A 23,216-nucleotide genomic window follows, 5' to 3' on the forward strand; every position below is an offset into this window, starting at 1 on the left:
TGGGGGGAGCAAGCAGCTTTGGGTTATTTGCTCTAACAGTTAGACCTCGTTTATTGGAGAGGAGGAAGTTTGGGAAGTCTGATGCCTCTGCCGATTGCGCTGGGTTCACTGGAGTTTTTCCTGCCTGGCCGCTGAGTGACTTGTGGGAGAGGGAGAGAGCTGGGAACATAAAGAGGGAAAAGGGGCCATGAACTTCAAATGAATAACTTGGCATTTGCACAGTTGGAAGAGAGGACATTTCATAAATGGCAAATCATTCCGGAGCCCAGGGAAAGAAGCCAGCCAATATGTCTAATGAATTGGTGCCATAAACGTGAGGGCTGTTTCCTCCCCTGAACATTGCAAATGAAACATCAAAACAATAGCTGCTGATAACCTCTCAATGGAAGCTGAATTCCGACAGAGGTTCCTTTGCTCTGGTAGCTGTCCTGTTTAACAATGAGCCTCCTAACAAAGGCTCCAGACCAGGCAGCAGGAGCCTTGAAAGTTTGCTGGTGCAATTGAGAGTCTTTTCTTTCTTCTTCCTCTTCTCTTTTTAATAGCCCCAGGCTTCGCAGTAGCAATTATTTCAGAGAAGGTATCCTAGGTTTCTTACCTCTGTGTTATCTGAAGATGTTATCTGTATGAACTTGAAATAGGAGCTTTTGCTCCAACACCTGTCAGATCTGCCTCTGCTTTTAGCATAAAAAACCCATGTACTGACGCTAAGAACATTTTTGACTTTCTGTTTTTCAGGCTGCATGAAAACAGATTCTGCTGAATTGCTACCTGGACATTTAAAAAGAGCTTCCTTAGAGGATTCCTGACTTAGCTCTAGCAATCTTAACCATCACATGGGCTAAATGAACCCTGGATCATTTGTTTGCCCTTTGGCAGGTAGGATTTTCAAAAGTTAGACCCATGTAAAAATGTGCTCAAATAGTCCCTCAGAACAAACATTTTTCGTGGGCTTCTATAGCCCGCACAACACGTAAGGCATCTGTCTTCTCTCAGACTGAATCATACTAGCCACATTCTTTTAGGTCCTTAGCCACGGGCCTTTCTATCTTCCAGTACTTAAAGAACTAGCTACCACCTAGAAGGGTTGGTATCTGGGAAGGAAGATAGAAATCTGGAGGAGAATACAAACTCCAGTCATACCCGTAAATGGCAGTCATTTGTCCTCTGAGGCTGCTCTGGGAAGGAGGGGATGCTAGGAGTCACGTGGAAAACTTAGAAGAGAGGGGTGTAGTGCTCTGTCCTGTGTGTCTGTTTTAGCATTTGCAATTGTACAACCCTGACCTTCTTGTCTTATGAAAAGATCAGGGGCTGGGGAGTCAGGTGACCCAGATTTAAATCCCAGCTATATTAGGCTACTGGCCTGTGTGACTTTGGGCAAGTTTCTTAACCTCTCTGGCCCTTACTTTCCTTAGCTGAAAAGAAGGGCTCATGATACTTATTTCAAATAGGTTGTTGTGAAGATCAAATTCTGAGGCATGTTGGGAAGAAACTGGGATGAGTCCTTTATGTGTGGTCCAGCGGGGTTCCCTCCCCCCCCATAGAAGAGGTGCCATGGTCCCACTCATTTAGTCTATTATCTCTTAACTCAAAAATCATATCCTTAAACTTTCCTTCTCCTAAAATTGTTCTTTCTGTGGGTAAACTTTCAACGGCTTCTATTCCAGTTTTTAAAAGGGATAACATCCATTAACACTTTGGCTTGAATTAGTTTAGGAACTGGCTAGATTGATGATGACATTGAAGGAGAAACATAGCAGAGAAGGGTGTGGAAATAAGTGAAGGCTTTTCAGGGACATGGAGCTCCATTCCTGGCTGTGACAAAGGGGAAGTATATAGTGGGGAGGGACTTAGGGCAGTGTTGTGGAGAGAGGAAGAAATTGAAAAATCCAAGAACCATTAGAAGATGGAAAGGGAGTACAGAAGAGGCAATTATGGGCATAGAGTGGCTGCTAGCTCCAGGTAGGAGGGACCACTCTTCCTTTGAGATACAAGGGAAGGGAGAAATCATGTGGGCTGAGAGAGACAATCCAGGGAAGAGAGGAGACTGGCAGAATTAGTTCAGTGGGTTAAAGGGTAAAGGGTGAGGCTTTGGAGCCAAGTAGCATAGATGTGTTCCTTTCTGGGAAACTAGCCATCTGATCTTAGGCAATCTGTGTATTTCCGATGACATGACAGTTACTACATCTATAAATGGGGATGGTATCTAATTTGAAGAGCTGACTCAATGACATATTGTAAAATACCCAGAACATGCAGGTTCTTAATAAAGAACCCACTGCATATCATTGTCATTGGCATTATCTGCTGACAGTGGGGATTTTGAATAGCCTGACGACTCAATGAGAGGGACACAATGTTTGGAGGGGCCACTGTGGAATAGTAGTAGTAACAAAAGGTAAGGGCTCAGTGGAAAGTAAGACAGAATGGATTAATAGTGGACCAAGTCCATGGTGTCTGGTGATGCCCAGCAACATCCTCAGCCCAGGATCAGAACTAGAGAACACAGAACTGGATGAGGGGATCCAGGGCTGGGGTCTGGTGTTTGGAACAAGCAGGTGGTTACAGAAGGATGGGGAATAGGTTTTTCCTGTGGTCTGCACTGCTGACAGCTGCACAAGGGGAAGGCAGAGGGGTCAAGTCCAGAAAGGTCTTGGTGACGGCAAAGAGCTGATGGCACAGTGGAGTGGAAGAGTGCAGTCAGAAGGGAAAGGCCTCAGCTGTGTACTCACCAGGGAAACAGCCCAGAAATACCAATGTAAAATGAGGCTGTGATGCAGGGACTATGGGGTCAAGAGGTCTGATGTGTTGTCAACAGGGATGGTGAAGTCCTGAGAATTCCTTGGTGGCCAGAAAGAATATGGACTGCAGTTATCCAAGAATGAAGAATTGGGTCATGGGGAGGGTCAGTAGTCAAGAAAAGCCATAATGTGAAGAGATGGCTTTGCCAGACCTAGCAAGTCCAGTAGGGAGAAAGACGCTTTGATGGAAGAATGGAGGGCAAGTTCTTGAACGGAGATGTGCATTTGGGTTTGGCTTGCACATTATTAAAAAAAAAAAACAACTGAGCCAACATTTATATACTTTTGTAAAAAATAATCTTGATTTCTGACTTCTGTAGAAAAGTAGGATTATCTGGCAATCCTATGTCTGTATTCCTATATGTTGACATTTTACTATCCTCATTAGAAGGGGATGTGTGATTTGTCTGTTCATTATCCCCCCCACCCCCACCATTCCCTGTTGATCCCCAACACTGAGGTTAAATGTCATTTGTTATTTATTCTTGAACTTTCCCCCCCTTTTTTTTATGGTAAGAAAATATATGTGTATAGAATATGCATATGGAGGCATTTGAGTTTGTGACCTTGATTTGGAACAAAGCCTGTACCAATGAAACTAGGCCTAGATCCAGTGGCAGATGAGGGAACCTTAGTTGTTCTAGGAACTTTGTGACCATAGTGCTAGGCAGAGAAGGGGTACAGGAAGATAGAAGTAGTGGGTCAGAAAGGACTGAAAGAAGGGAATAAAATGCTATAAAAATAAGAAAACCACAGTTCCTAGGGCTACTTGCCTGGGTCCCTTGAAACACTTCTTCAAAGTGGTTGTACCTAGCTCCCTTCCCCATCATGAGGACTGGGCCAATGGGATCAGGGCTCTGTGGTAGATCCTTTGGTTTGCCTGTCCAGTGGGGAGTTATGAGGCCCCTACTTCATCTACTTCCTTGCTGGCCAAAGTTACTTTTACTATAAGCTTTTGACAATGTCAGATTTTCCATTTTCCAGTCTTCCTTACAACTAAGGGTTAGGCACTATCTTAGTCTATTCGGGCTACTATAACAGATTACCATAGACTGGGTGGCTTATAAACAACAGACATTCATTTCTCACAGTCCTAGAAGCTGGGAAGTTTAAGATCATGGCACTGGCAGATCTGACATATGGTGAGAGCTCGCTTCCTCAGAGATGGTGCCTTCTCACTGTATGCTCCCATGATGAATGGGGTTGATGGTGGGGATGCAGCTTTCTTAGGCCACTTTTACAAGATCAGTAATCCCATTCATGAGGGCTGTGCCTTAACCCAATCATGTCCCAAAGGCCCCGCCTCCTAGTACCATCACTGTGGGGGTTAGAGTTTCAACAAAGGAGTTTTGGGGGTTCATAAACATTCAACCTACAGTAGGCATGTGGTTCAATTATGGCCAATGGGGCTTGAGGGAAAGTTTCTTGGGGGAACTTTGGGAAACATTTCTTCCTTAATCAAGCATGATTCATGAGAGGAAGCATTCGTTTTCTTCAGTCAGATGCTGGGGTGTTCATTTAGATTGCCATCACCATGACACCCATCTTGTGCCCATGATGGGACAAGCCAAAGGATCTAGCCAGCATGCCAATCCTGGGGGGGCATGGAAAGCTGCCAGGAACCTGGGTCCTTGATGACATTTTTGAGGCACTGAAACAACCTCCTACCATCCACCTCCGGAATATTTTATGTACAGTAATACATTTTCATCACTGTTTAGGCTGCTTTAAATTAGATGTGTTGTTCCTTGCAGCCAAAACCATTGTAAAGAATAGAGACCTTATTCAGAGCTGGGTTTATTTTTTTAATTTTTTATTTATTTTTTTAATGTTTTTATTTATTTTTGAGACGGAGAGAGACAGAGCATGAGCAGGGGAGAGGCAGAGAGAGAGAGGGAGACACAGAATCCAAAGCAGGCTCCAGGATCCAAGCTGTCAGCCCAGAGCCTGACGCGGGGCTCGAACTCACGGACTGTGAGATCGTGACCTGAGCCGAAGTCGGACGCTCAACCGACTGAGCCACCCAGGCGCCCCAGAGCTGGGTTTATTAATGGGGATGCAGGCCGGTGAGCTGGGTGTCCTCCCAGAAATTGGATAAACACAGTGCTATTTTCCTAGTGGATCCATTTAATTTGATGACAGCTCAAATAGTACTTTCATATGAAAACAAACATGGATAACACTGGTATGGCGTATACAATTCATAAGATAAAACATGAGTCTTGGGGCTACTTCCAGGCAAGTTTCCCAGAAGCTTGGGAGATGGTAAGATGTATATACATAGTGCTTCTCTTTCTATTGGGAACAAGACATAAGACAATTCAAATTAAACTGCAGTTAGAAAGATTAAGTTAGACACAGGGAAGGATTTTGTCTATTATGATTATTAAAGGGACTCTACACGGGAAATGGCATAGGGCAGTGGAATATCAGAGCTTTGGGAGTTTGAAAGAGAAGAGTATTGTGGTTTCAAATGCAGTTTTGCCTGAACTAGTTTTCTCCACTTTCTAGATCCTTGTCAGTACCTTGTCATTGTTTTCTATTTGTGAAGAATAATGGTTTTGGGTTTTTGTTTTGTTTTGTTTTGTTTTCTCTCAGAGGAAGATTGTGTTCCAGACCCTCCAATGTTTCTTTGGTGATTTATCCTTTGTTTTAATTTAATGTGCTACTCTAATGCTGCCCTGGGGTTTTCCTTTAAGTAGTTAATGTGAATGAAGGGAGAAAATCGCCAGGAGTCAGCCAAATGTTGAGACAGATTGTAAATACCTGTAGGGAAAGTATTTAAGCATTTCCGATAGGAAGGATACTGTAAATTTTACATGCGAGGGCTCTGCATCAAAGCCCAGATCCCAGCTTTTCTCCCCACTTTGTGACTTCATAGACAAGATCAGCACAAAGAACCCACTGTTTCCACAGGCATTTACATCACTGCACTATCTTGTTATTCCTGACTTCTTGCCAATCATATTGAGAATTTCTTAAGGGGAGTAGAAAAAAGAATAATCAAACCAGATTTGCCTCCTTGACAGTGAAGAATAGAAAGAAAAGGCTCCCAGAGACAGGCTTTTCTTTTCTTTTCCCTCTTTATTTTAGCTGTATGTTTTAACTTGACACTCTGCCTTTGAGAGCCCCTGGAGTCCAAGCTGATGAAAAGCAGAGTTATTTTCTTCCACGGCTCAAACTCACATTAATTTTTTTTTTTTTTTTTAAACAGGAAATTTGGAGAAGCATTGGTTTAGGGAATAGGCCCATCACACTTCTTCTCCGGCTTATAAACCCATATTCCAGGCCCCTAGACTGAGGATGTGGTTGCTCCTTTTGGCTCTGTCAGCAATGGCAGGCACAGAGGGCAGCAATAGGAGGGTGGAAGGAGAGGTGGAAAAGTCTCCTCCAATCTGCGTTCCAGGGGCATCTGCTCCCCCTTTTGAAAAAGGTTTCTCCTGTGCTAGCTTGTTTATCCAGGCCAGACCTGCTCTAGCAGTTCTCTACTTCAGCCGTTAGCCTCTCAGCAAGCTAGAGTAGGTCCTCTTCCTTTGTCTACTCATTCAGTCTTGCAGCAAGTTGAGTAAGCACCTAATCATTGTTGCAAAAGCTGACATTGTGTGTGTGTGTGTGTCTGCCATTTCTCAGAAGGAGGAGTGGAGGGGAGGGTTAAGAGTGTGGAGTCTGAAAGCCCAACTGTTTAAGGGTGAATCTTGACTAACCAAATGACCTTGGCCAAGTTCCCAAACCTCTGTAGGTCCTGGATAATAGCATCCCACCAGCTTCTTGTGAGGATTGAATGAGGTATTTTATTCTTAAAGCTTAGCCCATCTACCTGGGAGGACATAGCTGGTAGATGGTTATTGTTGGGATCATTGTCAATAGTGTTCAGGAACCCACAAACATGGTGGCCCTTCCCATGGAGCTCTTCTCCTTTTCTGGGCATTTTCAATGTTTATTTATTTATCTTGAAAGAAAGAGAGAGAGAGAGAGAGAGAGAGCATGCACACATATTGGTGCAAATGGGGGAAGGGCAGAGAGAGAGGGAGACAGAGAATCCCAAGCAGGTTCTGCACTGTCAGCACAGAGCCCCATGCAGGGCTTGAACTCACAAAGTGTGAGATCATGACCTGAGCCAAAACCAAGAGTTGGCTTAACCAACTGAGCCACCAGTTACCTCTTCAGGGCATTTTCTTACCATTTTTATTCCCTGAGCCATCTTCTGCCCACCTCAGTGATTCACCAAGTGAATATTCAATACCTACCAGGAGCTCTGCACTGTACTCAGTGCTGTGGGGTGACAAAAAGAATAGGTGCTATTGGGCCCTTAAGGGGAATTCTGCCTGAGTTGTGTGCTGACCAGTGGGAGGGTGCTGGGAGGGAGTCAGTGTGTTAGGGAGGGAATGGAGAAGGACTGGATCCCACCCTGGTCTGCAGCAGAACCCTGGGTAAGTCATTTTTCCCTCCTGGGGCCTCATCTTCCCCATCTGTAAAAGCAGAAGATTGGTCAACGGTGTTCAAACTTTTTAGGCCAGGAACCATAGTAAGAAATGTCGGGGTGCCTGAATGGTTCAGTCAGTTAGGCGTCCAACTCTTGATTTCAGGTCAAGTCATGATTTCACTGTTTTTGAGTTTGAGTCCCACACGGGGCTCTGTGCTAACAGTGGGGAGCCTGCTTGAGATTCTCTCTCTTCCTCTCTCTACTCCTCCCCTGCTTGCTCTCTCTTAAGAAAAAGAAAAAAGTGTCCACAGTTTTATGTCGTGACCCTCAGACCTATGTATATAACTGAGATAATACTTTTATGAAAAAATAATTACCCTTACTATGTGAAATTCTCTGTGTTTTCTATTTTTAAAGAATGCTGATCATAACCCTTTATATTGACTTCCTGACCCCTAATGGTTCAGTTTGAAAACCCTGGACTAGATGATCCCCAAGGAGCATTTTAGCATAAACTTTCCATAATTTTATATCTACATGGGCTGCTTGGATTTAAGAGAAGAAGGAATAATTAATCTCCCAGAGTAGTGACTGGCTAGAGCTCACTAGATTAATTTTAAAACAATTATATGTATATATAGATGGTTGGCTCTCATACTAGCTTTCTGGAATTCAAGGACATGGTCTAATGGAAAAGAAGAGGCTAATTGTTGGGATTCATTTGCTGGAGCATGATGAGGCTGCAAATAGTTACAATGTGCATTGCTCATCTGAATTGGGTTTTCATTTGTGGAAAGAGAAGAAAGAATCCTGTCATTAAAGTTTGTTCCTGCTCTCTAAAGTATGGGAATTCTGGAAAGAATCCACTCTCCTCAAGGAAAAAAAAAAAAAAAAAAAAAGCCAGCTTGTTTTAATCCCTAAATGGATACAGTCCTGTGAATTAGGACTTGGGAGAAAGAACTTCCCTGCCTATGTAAATGTTTGTTTTTGCTCTAATGTGTTTGTCCATTTGCTTGACTGCTCAGGAGATAGTCATCTAGAAACACAAACTTCAGGAGAAATTTAAAATCCAGAACAAACAAAACCCACCAACCCAACCCCCACAGACAGAAAATCAACCTGTGACCACCTAATGTGACGTCCTTAGGCTGTCCTTTCACATTTCAGAGAGAAAACTTACATCGCAGTGGGCCTTTCAAGACTAGGCTCTGTACTAGGGCTTACAAACACCCAGGGATTTCGGGGAAGCCCCTTCATGCTATCCTGAGTCAAGTGAAATCAAAGACTTTTCTACTTTTTTTTTTTTTTTTTTTAAAACAGAGGGCTCTCTCTTGCTCTTTGCACCCAAAGGAAACTTCTGGAATTTTCAGTGACTTTCTGGGATCAATGGCTTTTTTTTAACGTCTTGAGATTTTCTAAGCGCTTCCCTTAGTTTGGAACAAAGCCTGATCAACACCTGCAGACTGACAGGCCCTTTGGGAAAAATGTCAGCCTGAACTTTCATGGGTGCAGACTTTGTCTTAAAGAAGTCAAGGCAGGCTTTCTGTTCTTTCAAACTGTTGTCTGGCCTAGACTTTGCTCAAAAACACAGGATTCTGGGGGCTCCTGGGTGGCTCTGACGGTTGGGCATCTGATTCTTGATCTGGCCTCAGGTCATGATCTCATGGTTTCGTGGGGTTTGGGCTCCGTGCCTGGCTGCATGCTGTCAGTGTGGGACCTGCTTGGGATTCTCTCTTTCCCCCTCTTTCTGTCCCTGCCCCGCTAGCATTCTCTCTCTGAATAAATAAATAAACTTAAGAGAGAAAAAACAAAACAAAACACAGGATTCTGAGTCAATGGGTTAGGCAAGTTTGTTAACCTCCCATGCCTCTGTAAAATACAGCTAATAATAGTATTGAATTTATAGGATTAAATTATATAACACATATACAGTGTGTAGAATCAGTGGTAGGTTAGTCAGTAAAGAGCAGCCTCTAGTGTTCCTGTTGTTTTACACATTATCCCAGGAAGAAGGTGGAAAATTCAGAGGCAGAGATGGAAAGAATGATGCTAAAGGAGGTACCACTTGCCTAAGACCATGTTATAAGTCCAGAAGAATGGAACCAAGATAGTATTATTGGCCCATCCGTCTAACTGGGGCACGGGAGGGAGGTGGCTATGCAGTCTTGGTGAAAACGGGTCAAGAGAGAGTGCTCCAAGAAATGGGGATAGAGATACCAACCCTGAAGGGTTGCTAAAAAGATAAACTTAGCGGATGAAGCTTTTGATTGGAACTTGGCACATGGCAGGGCTGGATAAATGGTGACTATAATAATAGCTTTCTTTTACTACAGCTCAGCCCCTTCATTGGAGCTTCAGGCTTTCTGAATTCAGAGCCTTCCTCTAGGTAAGGAAATGGCAGTTTGCCGGAATACAATGGTCTTTTTAAGGCAGCCGAGATGCTTATCTTATTCCAATATTTACCCTATTGAATAGGATTTGGGTGGCTTACTTTTCTATTCCTCTGGGGAGTAAGGTTTCACTGTGTTAAGTTGAATATCAACTTTTAAATGAAAAATGGATAAACCTGAAAGAAAAACCCTTTTTTGACCCAGGGAAGAAAAATGCTCTGCTGAAATCTGGCTGGGATTCTTCCCCACCCCACAACCTTAGGGCCAGGGAGCCCAGGGGAAAGCTGGAAGGGGTTTGGATTGGGTGAAATAACCACAGACGTTTAGCAGGAACCCTATCCAGGCTCATGGTGAACATCTGGAATGTTCTAGCATTTGATTGCGTATCACTGGATGGTAACTTGCCCTGAGTGCAGAGCAGCTGTTGACTGAGCCAGAGCTCTCACCTCCACCACCCCACCCCCCACCAGGTGGCCCTAGGTCTGGTCAGCCTTCCTGGTTTAGGCTAGGTTAAATCCTACACCATTTATTTTGTTCCAGTTTGTCTCAAATCAGCCCCAGGAAATAGAATCAATGATAACAACTTCTTTAAGTAAGAAGAACAATGGCCAAATTAGCCCTGTGGGTATAGGTGTGTGTTCAGCTATCAGCACTTCTCCTTAGAATGGAAGACTTCATAATCACTACCAAAAGTTTTCCCTTCAGGTAAGACTCAAGACAACTGTGTGTATTTGGAATATCCAAAAGTTTCAAGTGTTTTTTCTTTTCCAGGACTGTCAAGGACTAGATATATTTTTTTTTTTTTAACATTTATTTATTTTTGAGACAGAGAGAGAGCATGAATGGGGGAGGGACAGAGAGAGAGGGAGACACAGAATCGGAAGCAGGCTCCAGGCTCTGAGCTGTCAGCACAGAGCCCGACGCGGGGCTCGAACTCACGGACCGTGAGATCGTGACCTGAGCTGAAGTCGGACGCTCAACCGACTGAGCCACCCAGGCGCCCCAAGATATATTTGTACTCAGATAATCTTCTCAATATAACTCTGTAAAACAGGGTTTTACAGTTGAAGAAACTGAGGCATAGTGCAGTTGGGTCACTTCAGGATTCAATAGCTGGTGAAGGACAGAGCCAGTGTTTAAAAGTGTGTGCATACAATTCTTAGCATGATACTCTTGCTGGAGCCATTTTTGGAAACTGAGCAAGCTGTGGGTGTGTAAAGGTGGTGGTTTTTATTTCCCTCAGTAAGCTTCCATCAGGTTAGAGGATAGGACCGGCCAGAGGAAGTGAAAGAAAAATGAGAGAAATAAAGATATTGCTTGTGAAATTAAGATTCAGGTTCCAGCATGTGTTTATGTGGTACCAACTAAAATTCTTTAGATTTCCAAGATACTGGGAGGCAGGGAGGACACTCAGCCTCTTCTACCCCACCTGAGTAATTTCATTTGTTCTATTTAGTTGATGGAGGAATCATGGACAAGTTGTCCAGGGAGAAAAGACTGGAGTTGTGACAGACAGTGGGCATTCTAGTCTTCACCTTTCTTGGAAGCTGAGGCTATGTGAAAAGAGAAGATGGGCAGTAGCTGCCCATGAGCTCATGAGAAAAAAAATCTCAAAGCAATGCTTAAGTGTTACACTAGCAAGGCCCTCCTCCCCCAGACTTCTACTTTCAAACATGAGAATTTCTCCAATGATGTTTTGAAGTCTCCCATCAGCACAGAATTGCTTATTCACTTTGTTCAATCCATACATAGGTGTTTATTGAGAATTGTCTGTGTGCCAGGCACTTTTATAGAACCTAGAGATATAAGGATGAAAATATGGACAGGTATGATGGCATTAGCAACAATAACAAAAACTGTAATATAATGAACAATGGTACAAACAACATTAAAATTAATAAACAGAGTAGGATAAAATAGCACTGTATATGCCAATTATCAAGTCAGTATCCATAATATGTAAAGAGCACTTATAAATCAACAAGAAAAAGACACACCCAGTAGAAAAAAGAGCAGAGAATAGAAACAAGTTATTTCCAGAGGACTGGGGGGGAAGGCCCTTGCCTTGTATTCAGGGTTTAGCAAAGGAGGAAAATTCATTTATAAGTGATAAGTGCTGTGAACAGAAGTAAGTACAGAGGAGTTACATCACCTGTGTGTTAGTTTCGGAAGTTCAAAGGTAGCAAAAATCAACTGAGTAGAAATTACCCTTAATAGATCTCTTAAATCCCCAATGTACTGTTTACCTGATTTTGTGTATACAAACCTTTACCTCTTGGCATTTAAGAAGCACTGGTAGAGACTAAGTGAAGGAACAGAAAGAATACAGAGGTCTAGAGATTCAATCAGTTCTGTTCTTCCAGTGGAGGGATATAGGCCAGGTTGGGCCTGTTGGGTTTGAGGTGTCCTGGGGACCTCTGGTTGGAGCTTTCCAGCGCAGTTGTACACATGGGTTTAGGCTTAGCTCAGAGCTGGGAAGAGAGTACTGGGACCTTGCATTGAGAATCAGCTGCTGCTGGGGAGCCTGCGTGGCTCAGTCAGTTAAGTGTCTGACTCAGGTCATGATCTTACAGTTCTTGAGTTTGAGCCTCACATCGGGCTCGCTGCTGTCAGTGCAGAGCCTGCTTTGGATCCTCTGTTTCCCTCTCTTTCTGCCCTTCCCCTGCTCATGCTCGCTCTTTCTCTCTTTCTCAAAATAAATAAACAAACATTAAAAAAATGTGGTTTGCACATGTTACAGTCGCTACTCTAACTCCCAGTTTCCATATTAATCTCTTGCTTTTTGTTTTCTCTTATGCTTCATTAGTATTCAAAAAAATTTTTGGAAGTAAAATTCACACAACACAAAATTTACCATTTTATTTATTTATTTATTTATTTATTTATTTATTTATTTAGAGATAAAGAGCTAGTGTGAGTGGGGGGGCAGGGGGGAGAGAGACTGGGAGAGAGGATCCCAAGCAGGCTCTGTACTGTAAGTGCAGAGCCAGAAGTGGGTCTCGAACTCATGAAACTGTGAGATCATGACCTGAGCTGAAGTCAAGAGTCAGATGCTTAACCACTGAGCCACCCAGGTGCCCCTTAACTGTTCTAAAGTGTTCAACTCAGTGGCTTTTGGTACATTCACAATGTTATGCAACCATCACTGCTATCTAATTCCAGAACAGTTTTGTCACCCTGAAAAGAAACCCCTTATACATTAAGTGGTCACTTCCCCTTTCCCTTTCCCCACAACCACTGGCAACCACTAATCTGCTTTCTGTCTGTATGGATTTTCCTATTCTGGAAATTTGCTATAAATGGAAACATATATGTGGCCATTTATGCCTCATCACATGGCAAATGCTTTCAAGGCTCATCCATGTTGTAGCATGTATCAAGTGCTTCATTCCTTTTTATGGCTAAACCATATTCCATTTTAATAGATACACCAATTAAAAAAATCTGTTTATCAGTGGATGGACATTTGGGTTGTCTCATTACTCTTTTTAAAAATATTCTTGGGGGGGCGCCTGGGTGGCTCAGTCGGTTGAGCGTCCAACTTCAGCTCAGGTCACCATCTCGCTGTCCGTGAGTTCGAGCCCCGCGTCGGGCTCTGGGCTGATGGCTCAGAGCCTGGAGCCTGCTTCCGATTCTGTGTCTCCCTCTCTCTCTGCCCCTCCCCTGTTCATGCTCTGTCTCTCTCTGTCTCAAAAATAAATAAACGTTAAAAAAAAAAAAACTTTAAAAATATTCTTGGGGTGCCTGGATGGCTCAGTTGATTTAGTGTCCGACTTTGGTTCTGCACATAATCTTGCAGTTTGTGGGTTTGAGCCCCCCCCCACCATCGGGTTTGCCTCTGTTAGTGCAGACCCCTATTTGGATCCTCTGTCTCTTTCTCTCTGCTTTTCCCCCACTTGCACTCGTTCAAGAATATACTAAGCATTCAAAAAATATTCTTTGGTGTTGTATATAGCTTATAGCCACCTCAAATTCTTTTTTTTTAATAAGGCACAAGACAGATAGGCAATTAAAATTTATATATGTGTCTATGTATGTATATAGCTGCATGTAAGATTCTGTACAGTGACCAACACAAACAAAGTATTGTCATCATTTCTGAGCTCAGATAATAAAGTGTGGTCTCTAATTATTCAGTGAGGTATTCATCCATTATTTGTGACCAGTTCTGAGTCTCTCCTGGGTCCCTACATTTCGCTTAGAGGTTAAGGTGTGTCTGGAGATGTGATCCATTTGTCCTGGTGATAACTGCTCACCTGACCCACTGCCCCTCACCAGCACAGACACCTCTTCCTCCTTGGAGTCAGGAACAAGAAAAGGGAGCAGGATTGGACTGCTTTTCCCAAGTCCTTTTTGTTCTTTTTTTTTTTTTTTTTTAGGTTTATTTATTTTTGAGAGAGAGAGGGAGAAAGAGAGAGACAGAGCATGAACAGGGCAGAGAGAGAGGGAGACACAGAATCCAAAGCACAGAGCTGTCAGCACAGAGCCCAACTCGGAGCCCAAACTCACAAGTGGTGAGATCATGACCTGAGCCCAAGTCGGAGGCTCAACCGACTGAGCCACCCAGGCGCCCCTCCAAGTCCCTTTTGCTGTTTACAACCATGGATGGATTTGAATTAAAATGAGGTCATGGGCTATTAAGATGACAGTGCAGTCTGTGGGGTGCGTGAATCACCTGTGTGTGTGAAATGCCCATGGCTGTTTGGTAGAATTCAGGCTCCAGTCTCTGTTTTCTTCTGTGGGTGGGTTTAGGAGTGGATAGCAGACGTGTCATTGGAAATGAATGTGCTCCGTGGGCATCCAAGATCACCTCTCTGCCTCTACCCTCCCCCTTATCTGGACTCACAGAACAAAACTGCATGAAAAGCCTTCCTGAACAGGAAAAAGTGGCCAAACTTCAGTTGGTTCTGTTTTTGGAGAACTTAGTTATGTGCAGCAGCCTGAGCCGTACCTTGATGGTGGGAAATAAGGATAGGATCAAGGCAAGGATGTGCAGTGGGTGTCTTTAGGGCCACTCTGCCTAGTCAGTAGTTCTGGAGGGCAGCTGAGGAGGCCAGGAGAGATTCTTCCTGGCTGTCCTTGGCTATTATTGATGGCTGTTCTACTGTCTTAAGAACATGCCAAGAGAGAGTCAGAGTGCTGGGCTGGTCTCTGGGAACAACGACAACAACAACACAGTGTCTGAAATCAGTTCAAGACATTCAAGGATGGGCCAATTCCTATGGCTTTTTTTTTTTTTTTTTTTTTTTTTTTTTTTTTTTTTTTTTTTTTTTTTTGGTGGGGGTGATGAGCCTGTCTGGGGGCATAAATTCCTAACCTTTGAATTCTTACCAGAAAGTGTGGCTGTGTAGTCCTGTGATGAGGTCACTCAGAGCCACTTTGTAGATGCAGAATTCCAGGCTAATTGAATGGAGCAGCTGGCTCCAGTGGGCAAGTTTTATGTTCTGATGATCTCCAGAACTGTCCTGTGTGGTAAAATGTACTCCCCACCCCCCACCCCACCCTCCCATAGGCAACTTGGTGAGCAAGGTGGCAGCAGCAGAAGAGGGCGTGTGGACACTGGGCTGGTTGGGTTGGTTAGGTTGGGTCTCTGACCAGGTGAGAAATGTCAGACTTTGGGTTCTTTAGAAGTTTAAGCTAGACCATGGTTTCAGATCTGGGTTGCAGATCTCATGAGAAGTAAGAGAAATTGAGTGCATTAGAGACATAAGATCACTAGAGACAGCCCATGTTCCAGTTCCAGAGGGCCCAGGAGGGGGACAGTGGGCCAGAAGCAGGATCACATATGATGCAGACTCATGCACACATGTGTGAGCACATGTGCACTCTGAATGTGGTGTGTATATGTGCATCTAGGGTTTGTGTGTGCAGAGGGTGCTGGATGTGTTTATGTTTTGAGACCAGTGTGCAGATGTGAATGTGAGCAGGGGGCCCTAAGCACTTGCAAGAACTTTGGTATGTGAATTTAGAGGTTGGCAGGTGTGCATTGGTGTTTGGGTTGTGGGTTGGGCTGCTTGTGAATTTAAACCTCACATGTGGTCAAGGCCAACTGTGCTAAGTAACTTGTCTTCTGAGGTTTGCTGTTCTTAAAGGCTGTCAGGAGTCGAGAATCTGGGGTTGCACTTAGATCTTTTTAGGGTTTCATTTACTGAAATTAATGGAGCTGTGAAACCTACTGCGAGAGGTAAGTAGAATTACTGGGATCTTAATAATAAATGCATGCTGACCATTCTCAGGAAAAACTTTCTCCTGCAAACCTCTGACTTCTAGTTTCTGGTTCTAGCTTCTGAGTTCAGATGCCTTCCATAGGCTATAAACTCAAAGACAACTCATAGGTTTAAATTGCATCTCGAGCTGTCAGCAACTCGGATGGACCATACTTGGGGGGAGAGAGAGGAGAATCAGAGTCACCTTAGAGTTGGAGAGAACTGCAGAGCTGTTGACGAACTCCTGGGTGAGTTAGGCGTGCTGAGTTCTGGATTGGGTTATGCTGGCTGACCATGGATGAAGAGATGCTTCTGGACATAGTGGCTCATGTGCAAGACCATGGTGTTGGGCATGGACTCTCCACACCCCCTTCATGTGCGACGGTGTTAGGATTTCAGGCCACCAGCTGCCCGCCCATGGTTTCAGGCCACAGTAGTAGATCTCCAGTAGTGTTTCTGCACCTTTTGTACCACTTTGGAAAGGTAGCAATTCAGGTTTTTGGAAAAATGATCAATTGTTCCTAATGGACAAAGCCCTTTAGTTTGCAACCAGTCGATACGTGTTCACAAAATCAATATTTTCCCACAAAACTATGTGTTTTCTGGTGTTTCAGGCAGTGTTAAAAGGTAGCAAAATCCACTGGTGCCTTCCATGCACCAAATAGATGCTGAGCTGCCTGCCCTTCACGGACCCAGGATTGCTCTCCGCACCCTGTGAGGCAGGCGCTATTATCCACCTTTCAGGAATGAGAAACAGAGGCACTGAGAAGTTAAGTAGTGGAAGCTTGTGTGCTTCACCACTCTGCTAGTCTCTTGTCTCACATTCTTAAGATCTTGGCTACATAGAATCCCTTTCTTCATCTAAGAATTCGCTGATAGGAAAATGCATTGTGTTTGAAGGGAGAAGCACAATCCCAACAGATTCCACATAGTGACAAAACCCAGTCCCTCTACTGAGCAGGAGAAAGCCTAGGCTGGAAGCAGCAGACTGGAGCATCCCAATCCGGGAACCAGCTTCCTGCAGCCCACAGCCTCCTGGTGGAGGGAGGGGGAGAACCTTGAGGTGTGGGGGTGGGTACAAGGTGGGGGGCTGGGGGATAGGCTTGTGGGGCCAGCCTAGTGAACCTTTGGTTTCAGGCCCTTCTAGTAAAATTAGCCCAGTGCTCTGTTTCCAGTGATAAGTGGTGGGATTTCATCCCTCCAACAAAGACCCTTTGACACATTTATTAATGAATTATTAAACATGATGTTTGGAGACATTTTCCTGTTAAAGAATAATCCTCAAGTCCTTGAAAATGGATCAGTGCCCCTCCTAAGTCCCTTTCAAAATCTTCCTCCCCACCAGCATAGCTGCTGGGTTTTGTGCCCTGAGACTGACTGAGGTGCCTTGCACAGGCCGCCACTCTTTGTTTTTCCCTCCTCACAAGTTAATTTTCCCAGGGTCATGCGGCGGCAGCTCACTATGGACACAGCATTTTCCTGCAAGATATTTTCTGAAGCCACCAACAGCCTTTTGGTTTTCAGCATCCTCATTTAAAGAAATTTGCATTAACAGCTCTTTGGGCCCCCTCATTTACATACATGTTTGAAAGGGCAGGAGCTTGGGGAATGCGATGAAAAAAACGTGAATGTGCTGGTATTGCATGCTCCGCAGGGATGCCCACAGCTTTCAAAAAGTAGACATTTAACTTCCAGTTATCTCACTATGTTTCTGTGCAGTGATGGAGTCTGGGAAGAAAATAAATGCTGCTTGTTCGTTTTTTCCTACCTTTGCCTCTTATGACAGAGAACAATGAGAGAACAGTTTTTTTTGTGTGGAACGGTTTTTCTGGGGGTGGGGGAAACAGGGCATTAATTAAGACCCATTAGGGAATGAAATGGAATGTGTCCTAAAGGAGCCGAAAATGTTTTGCAGTTAGTACCGGATCTGATTTGGTGCAGTACCCTACAGGCAAGATATCTTTGAGTTTATGATTCTGAGAATCATTTTGACCTGTGGGTCAAAATACGATTATTTTGAATCAGTGATGTTGTATATTGTTTTATTTTTTATTTTATTAAAAAAATTTTTTTTTAACATTTATTTATTTTTGAGATAGAGAGAGAGCATGAACAGGGGAGGGTCAGAGAAAGAGGGAGACACAGAATCTGAAACAGGCTCCAGACTCTGAGCTGTCAGCACAGAGCCCGACGCGGGGCACGAACCCACGGACCGGGAGACCATGACCTGAGATGAAGTCGGACGCTTAACCGACTGAGCCACCCAGGTGCCCCAATGATGTTGTATATTGTTTAGAAATTAGGTTGGATCTATGACATTTGCCAAGTCCTGTTGAGACATGAATGTAAGTGTTTTGTGCTTCATATGGTAGATCCTAGCTAGGGTAATTACCGAACCACAAGTATAACTCCTTCCAAGTTTTACAATCGAAAAAAAAAAAAAAAAAAAGGCAAGGAAAGCCTTGTGTGCAGCCATATTTTAAAAAAGAATATGAAAAATAAGATGTAAATTTGAGTGGCATGAAGTTTTATTTAGACCTGTTGAATCTGACTTAAACTGGGATCCATGGATCCCCTGCAGAGGAGTTTATGTTTAGAATTCTGAATTTCTCTAATTGAAAATTAGCATGTCCTTTAATTATGAATGTAGGTGACAAACCACATAGCATTAGCAGACCTATGACTATAAACAGCAGAAATGACAGCTATTTCCATAGCACACTGAAATTATTTCAGATATGTCAAAAGATGATTTGCTTCACTGCTTTACAATTATGGCAGTGACTAGGCTACCCCCTAAATTTTGTGTTAAGTGTTTTTAAAAAAATTGTTTTTAATGTTTATTTTTTTTGGCCCTGTGATCTGTTTACCAAGACCCTCAGGTGATTCTAATGTTCTGTAAAGTGTGGTACCCCATGCTTAAACCATCCCTTATCTCTGGGATTGAATAAAATTGGAGGCAGCTGTTCTCTACCACATGCTCGACTCTGCTATTTGCTCTTAGCTGTAGCTGGGATGATTTCGGCTTTTGACCCATTTAGGCTTGCCTTGGCTTTGGGAGCTTCTAGCGCTTTGAGATTTATCTTTGGGACTGAACATGTCTTACTCTTAGGCTAGTTTACTTTATCAAGGCTACAGGCAAAAGTGATCCTCATCAGCTGGATTCCAACAGTGGACGGGGAAGCTTGGAAGTAGGGGTATGGGTGTGGGTTGGCTGATGTGCTTAGAGTAAGTAACTCGTTCTCAATTCCTCTTAGCTTCACCTTTGCCCTTGGTGTTTGTCCACCTCTTCCCTGCCCCAGTCCACATATGTGAGGCAGGCTTTTTATAGCTTGACTTTGGTCACATTGGGAATATTTACACCATGGGAATCACAAATGCTTCAAATCAAGGTATTTTTTATTTGTTTTTTCTGTTCTGTTTTGGTTTTTAAAGAGTTCGTTTATGAGCACACCTCTGAACTCATGATTTAAATAAAAATTGGCACTAGTTTGTGTGAACTTGAGAATGTGATTCAACCTGTTAACTATCACTGTACACAACTGAGAAAACATAATAGGTCTAGATAAGAGAATGGAAATTATACATAATTCAAAGAAAATTATATTTAACATTTTGAGTCATTTCTTCCATGCTATGCATTTTGTTTAAATATTTGAGATTATACAATTTGGCATTCTTTTTATCAACCACCTTTATATCATAAGCATTTTCCTATGTTTTTATTAAAATTATTTGAAAACATGTTTTTTAATAGCTGTGTTAATATCTCACTCTTGCGATTAAACACTATCTGATCTGCATTATACATGATGCTGCAAGGTCTCTCTTTTTCTGCATTTTAATTGTTTTCTTAGATTATATTCCCAGGAGAAAAATTACTGGATCAGCTTTTGAAGTTTAAAAACATAATTCCAAGTTGTTTTAGAAAATGTTTATACTAGTTTATATTCCGCCCCAAGTGGAGAGGGAGTAACTCCTTTTAGTTGCTATGTTGACCACACTGAGAGTTCTGTTTTAACATAGAAACCAGCATTTTGGCACATTGCATTTGGATGTCTGTTTGTTGTCTGATAGCTTTAGAAGGAGACAACCAAATTTGGAGTATTACTAAAAAAAAATGTTGGTATCATGACAATTCCTTAGGCTTTACTGGGGGAAGGAGGTTGGCCAACATGAATAGAAATGATAGTCATATTCTTTTTATGTGCCAATCTTTAGGAATTTGAATGCATTGCAATGAAAGTTGAAATATGAAGAGAGGTTTTGCATATGGCCATATTGAGTGAGGGTGACAGTGACACATGGTTTATCCCAGAGCAGTGGTGGCTGGGAAGTTAACCACTATACTTCATTCTTCTGTTGCTGGAGACAGTGTAGTCCTCTTCCATCTAGGTGGTGGTAGGGTGGGGAGTGAGAAGCAGGAGTGAGTGAGGGGGATGTAGCCAAGATTGTACCACTCCTTTTATTAATTAAACATTTAAAACAGCAGCAGCAACCTTTATTGTTTTATTCTTATTACAAAAGGAATGTATGCTCAACATAAGTTAATTTGAAAAATATAGACAATCTAGAATAAATATTACTCAGAAAAAAAATGACTACTTATCAGTTGCATTCTTCCAGTCTTTTTTCCTGTGCACCTGTATGTACATATAGTTTTTATCTTTTGCATATACAATTTTATTTATCTATTTTTAATGTTTATTTATTTTCGAGACAGAGAGAGACAGAGCATGAGCAGAGGAGGGGTAGAAAGAGGGGGAGACACAGAATCTGAAGCAGGCTCCAGGCTCTGAGCTGTCAGCACAGAGTCCGACGCGGGGCTTGAACTCATGAGCTGTGACATCATGACCTAAGCTGAAGTCAGTTGCTTAACTGGCTGAGCCACTCAGGCGCCCCTGCATATGCAATTTTAGACAAAAAAGGCATGGTGTACAAGCTGTTGTATGCTTTCCTTTTTTCTTCCTTTTACTCCCTTTAAACTGAATAGACTGTAAATACCTCTCTATGTCATTTAATAGCCTTCTAAGCATCCTCTTAAATGTCTGCCCGATATTCTATATATGGATATACTATTTTTATTTAAGCCATCCCTTATGATTGGACACTTTTGCATCATGTGTTTTACATTATTGTCAATAATACTTTTTATCCACTGAACCCTGGGTTTTATAGCTAGCAGCTTTGTTTGGGAACAGTTCAGAGAGAAGCTGACTCAGTCCTAGAAGTTCCCAGCTGACCGACTCCAAGACGGATTCTTGTGCCTGTGCTTTGCACTTCTTTCCTCTCCGACCATTCCCCTCTCTTGCTCTCACAGATCTATGACACAGGGAGGTACAGGACTCTCCATATTCCCTGCTCAATCTGACTTGTACTTCATCTCAGGAGCACACAGAGCCTCCGACTGAGATAATTCTAACTATACCATGCTGCCTCTGCTGCTTTTGTGCTTAAAATAATTACGGGCACTGTTAAACAGTAAGGTGGTAATGTGAGGATTAGGAGAGAAATGACAGTCTCTTGCCCGACCCCTGCCAACCTCCAATAACCTATCACTCCTCAGAGGTAACCAGTTATAATTTTTTAACTTGTTTCCATATTTTAAAAAATGTTTATTTATTTATTTTTGAGAGAGGGAGAGACAGAGACAGTGCAAGCAGGGGAAGAGAGCAGAGAGAGAGAGAGACAGAGGATCCAAAGCAGGCTCTGTGCTGATAGCAGAGAACCCCACATGGGGCTCAAACTCACAAACCGAACCATGAGATCATGACCTGAGCTGAAGTTGGATTCTTAACTATCTGAGCTACCTAGGCCCCCCGTTTCCTTATTTTTGTATAACATGCTTACATAGCATTTCCTCCATTTTCCATTTTATCTATTGTTTTCCTACTATAAAGTTAGAGTATTCTGCTTAGAGTCTCCAATTCCACACCCAATTACATTCTATTGTTTTAATTTTTTTTAATGTTTATTTATTTTTGAAAGACAGACGGATCATGAGTGGGAGAGCGGCAGAGAGAGAGAGGAAGACACAGAATCCTAAGCAGGCTCCAGGCTCTGAGCTGTCAGCAGAGAGCCTGACATGGGATAAACTGTGAGATCATGACCTGGGCTGAAGTCAGACCCTTAACTGACTGAGCCACCCAGGCATCCGCTAATTATATTCTATTGATAGAGCTATATAACAGTTTGAATTAGATCAATATTTGGTATTTACATCACTATGAGTAGGTAGACATTGTTCACACCTGAGCCAAGTAGTGTATTAGAATTATATTTCCTTTTTTTGTGTAACATTTCATTTTCCCTGCAGTCAATAATTGCATTTGGGGGGGGGGGGAATCTTCATTTGCACCTGTTACTAATATATCCCTAAAGTCTCTACCAGAGTTTAAAAATTCTTCTCCACATGGTCAAAACTATCACATAATTTTTTAGTCTTCCCACTCCCCTTTTTGGGAGACACTTTTCCTAGAACGCTTTATCCATTTTCTCCTCAGCTGTCCTAGGACTTCTTTTCATCATTATCTTTGGAATTCACTTAGCTTTTCTCTTAAGTGGGATACCTGTTTCCAGGATCTCTTGTCTTTCTCTTTCTTAGTTTATTCCATTGGTGTGCTGGTAAATGTTTAACAACCATCTGGGGAGGGGCAAAGAGAGAGGAAGTCATAATTTGTACTGTTGCTTATTTCTGTGGTGTTCCCACCTTGGCCAATTTTAAGCCACCAATGTGATGTTACTAAATTTGGTGTATTAGAGTTCTCCAGAGAAACACAATGAGTAGAAGATACATATTTAGCTCCTCAAAAAAAAATATGTATATTCAGATTGATAGATAAATAGAAATCTCTATCTGTCTGTCTCTATCTGGAGACGTTTGTAATGAGGAATTGGCTCATGTGATTATGGTGGCTGAGAATTCCCACCATCTGCCTTCAGCAAGCTGGAAGACCAGGAAAGCTGGTGGGATAAATCTAGTCTGAGTCCTAAGACCTGAGAACCAGGGGAGCCATGGGTGTAAATCCAGGAGAAGATCAATGCCCTGGTTAGCAGGCAGCTAGGAAGTGAAAGAGGCAAATTCTTCCTTCCTCTGCCTTTTTGTTCTCAGACCTTTACTGGATTGAATAATGCCCACCCACAGTGAGGAGGGCAAGATACCTTACTGAGTCCACCAATTCAGATGGTAACCTTATCCAGAAACACCCTCACAGACACACCAGCGATATTATTTAATCTTGGCACTCTTTGGCCCAGTCAAGTTGACATAAGGGTAATCATCACACTCAGAATTGGGAAGAGATGCTCTTGTGGGCTGGTAAGAGCCAGCTACAGCATGCCACTGGGTTACCACCTTAATTTTGATGGAGCACATATTCTAATAGCTTTCTGAGAAAAG

General features: G+C 42.8%; 1 long non-coding RNA gene across 1 annotated transcript in view; it reads left to right on the forward strand.

The window, feature by feature from the left end:
* The first annotated feature begins 762 nt into the window (after positions 1–762).
* Positions 763–23,216, forward strand: part of LOC122241316 — a 97,322-nt gene continuing 74,868 nt past the window's right edge. The window contains exon 1 of the long non-coding RNA XR_006221384.1: positions 763–876. This is a non-coding gene — a long non-coding RNA (uncharacterized LOC122241316). The remainder of the gene's footprint in view (positions 877–23,216) is intronic.

Source organism: Panthera tigris, chromosome C1 (assembly GCF_018350195.1).
Source record: "Panthera tigris isolate Pti1 chromosome C1, P.tigris_Pti1_mat1.1, whole genome shotgun sequence".
Taxonomy (NCBI): Eukaryota; Metazoa; Chordata; class Mammalia; order Carnivora; family Felidae; genus Panthera; species Panthera tigris.